Genomic DNA, 3,597 nt, shown 5'->3' with positions numbered 1-3,597 from the left:
TTTGTAACAATCCCTTGTTGCTATGGTGATCCAAGCAACATCTGTATGTCAAAGTTTGTCCTATTCTTTTTAATGGCAGAAAAGGCTGTTAAGTATTCACTGAATATGTTGCCTATGTTGTTTATCAGTCATGGCAGAAACTTGAATGGTATGGCTTGATCCGAGTAGAATCTGTATAAAAGTTACCATAAAGCTGATAACATCAATAACTTTAACAACAGATCAAAGGATTGTGTGTATCTTAAAGAGGTTGCTCCTAGTGACTAAATTCCATTATTACCATTCTGTAGGTCCCCTCAGTTCTATGGAGCATTTTAGCATTTCTCATCAGCATCGTTTCCAGGCACAGCAGGCAAACAAAGTTACCGCTAACTGGTGAACATAGTGGAGTATTTAGCAGATAGTGAGAGAGATTGGAGAGCCAGGCAGAGCTACATGGAGAGTAAATATTGGACTTATCATTAGGGTGAGTTCGCCATGTCAACTTCAAAAGTGATATTATGTTTGTCATGTTAGTTTCCACTGGACTCCAATGCTATACATATGCCTATACAGTATAATCCTTCAAAAATCTTGAATGTAATTTTTTTTTAATCAAACAACATGTTTAACCTTTATGTTCATATGTTTTTCTTCAAAATTACAAAAATGTTGAGTGAATTTTTCAGTTACCACAGATCTCCTATTTTCCAAACCAAAACATCTATATGTTGAGGTGCAATATCCATTGGTTTTTACAACTGCAATATTAAACTTTTATGGTTACGTTTAGGCAGTGCACGCAGAACATTGAGACGAGGTTGTAATGCAGCCATGCGTTGGCAAACATTGCCAAATTTAGCAGATTAGTATGTTTCCCCCCTGTGATATCTGTAAACCAGCTTCATTATGGTCACCATATGGTTCCTTCATGTTCGTGCACATCTGCCACTGCAATAGTTCAGTTGGAATTCACTCACTCACTCGCCTGAATCACTTCTGCCTGGACAAATACATAAATTGTACCCTGGCCAGGCCATTATCAGTTACAATAAGTATTCTACCAATGCAACAAAACAGGAGATTTAACATTATGCCACATCCCTGCAGGCAGATTACAGTAAAGCAATTCATAGCACTACTCAGCAAACTATGAATTACTTGTCAAAACTTGTCATGCAGAGCGACAGGGGTATAAGAAGGTGTTGGAATTGAGCCCTGGTGATACTCAATTATAGCAGGACAAAGGCATGCAGTGCAGTGACATATTGTAGGGAGGAGAAGTGCAGTAGACCAAAGCTTTGGTGACATGAGGGACACAGCAGTGCATAAAATTGTGATTCTGTTTTTTGGTGTGTTGGTAAGCCTTTCAAATGGAATCCACATCCACGTAGGCTTTGTCTGCTTTGCTCTTTTGCTGAGAGAGAGAAAAAAAGTCCTATTCTTAGTAGTTAACAGAAAGCTGTCAGGACTGTGGTAGCAGCAAATATTTCAGTGGTGTATCAGCACGTCCGTGTGGTCACTTCCTTAACTTTCACCACCATTAAAACTGCGAGTGCATGGCTCCACTATGGAAATGAGAACAAAGCAAAACCAACTCACTGATGAATGCTCTCGTCTAACTGCATGGAAATGAAAGAGGCTGCTGGAATTAAAAGAGACGACAGAAATGTTTTCTCAATATGATCAAAGACAACAAGCTCAATCTGCTCCTGGCTGGCTTGTGACTAATTCTCCTAAATTGTGTCTCCTCGGCTTGCAAACTTTTCCTCCTTCAAGTGGACATACAGGAAAAGCTAATTAGTGCATGCTGTTATTATTACTATGCATGCCTTTTCATTATTATGAGTTATTATTTATGTATGCTGGGATAGGCTACATCCCCTTGTGACCCTAGGAAGAGCATGTTTTTCTTGAATGACTCCCAAACAAATAGAGTCACCTACTTGATTGGATTTACTCAATTTATTTTCACCCCGCCCAGTCAAACCAGGTTATAAAACTTGACCAAGACCTCTCGACCAATCGCTTTTATTGATGTAGCCCACACTGTTGCTGCACAGCTGAGTTTGTAGTTACATGCTGTGTGCTTCGTGGCATAGTTTCAAGTTAAATACGTGGGAACAGTAAAAGAAACAGAGCATAACACAGGATATAACGAGCACACACAAAACACACAGGCAGACAATAAAATAGGCCACGTCCATTGTGGAAGAAAAATGTTGCATTGCCCCCAATCATCCTTTTCAAGTCTTTCGTTTTCTTCCCCCTACATAATAAATAATAGCAGCCAAAAAACTAGTTGTACAGCTAACATGGAAGTTTCTGGATGACTAAAAGCTAATTTTGAAGAGAAATGTGATTCAAGGATTTGAAATAAAGAAAAAACAAGAGAAACAAATATTTGGAACCCCAGACAGAGGACACTCATGTACAGTATTCGCTCTAGAAAGCCTTTGTTGCCAGTAAGTTTCCATTTATGTTTTATTTCTTTGATTTAATGTTTGTATTGATTTTTTGGGGGAAGTTGTGCTCTGTATTTGCTGCTAATCCAGCAACCAATTCCTCTGTCTGTATTTTATTTAGTTACATGTGGATTGTTTTGGGATATTTTTACGACAGGTCAAAGATTTCAGTGTGGCTTGCTCGTCTTCTTGGAAGTGCTGTACCAAAAATAATTCCTGGACATTACATTTGTTATGTCTATAAATGTTTGCTGAAAAGTGAATGGGTTTCCCAAAACAGGTTGTGATATCCAAACATCCAGAAACTCATGTTTACTCGAATCAAGTAAATAACACTGTAATAACTGTGTTCCTAAACAAAACTCTGTGAGGCAGGCACAGCTAGACTTTGAGCAAAATGCTAATGTCAGCGTGCTAATATGCTGATTTTTAGTAGACATGTATTTTCCTGTGTTAACAAAAAAATCTAACTATTGAACAAATAAGACAAGATACAATGCCTTTATTGTCACTGTATTCAAAATACAATGAAATTGTGAGTGCTCATTACAGTGGTATATACTGCATACACACGTTCAGCATCACACACAATCATGACCCATTATAAAACTATACGACATTTAAAAAAATGTAAACTTTAAACTGATGGTGATGCTAGGATCATCATTAAGGGATCATCAAAGTCAGTGTAATCAATCCTCTGTGGACCATGAATGTCATGGGAATCTATAGGATCCAAGGTTGTTAAAGGATATGGCTGGTGATTTTCTATATTTTTCTGATTGTCAACAAATTTACTGTGCAGAGCCACACCAACAATCCTACTTACAACTCTTGTGTGTGTATCCAAACACTGATACATCTTATTTCTCTGTGCTGTAGACCTCCGAAAAAACTATTAAAAAGACATCAGTGAGCCACAGTGCTGCACTGGGTGACATGTTCCTTCACCACAAACAGTTTGGGTATGTTAATTTGTGTAGAGACTACTCTGTAGACTGATAACAGTGATCATGTTTTCAGTCTCAGGGGTTTCAGTAGAGTAGTTCTGTGTAAGGCAGATGCCAATGTGTATGTGCAGGAACACGGTTCCATTTATAGCGCTATGCTAGTTTCTTGTACTACCCGTCACAACGTCTTGACTTTGTATCAA

This window comes from Scomber japonicus, chromosome 15 (assembly GCF_027409825.1).
Source record: "Scomber japonicus isolate fScoJap1 chromosome 15, fScoJap1.pri, whole genome shotgun sequence".
Taxonomy (NCBI): Eukaryota; Metazoa; Chordata; class Actinopteri; order Scombriformes; family Scombridae; genus Scomber; species Scomber japonicus.
The sequence above is the reverse complement of the archived record's forward strand: the minus strand, read 5'-3'. Positions refer to the sequence as shown.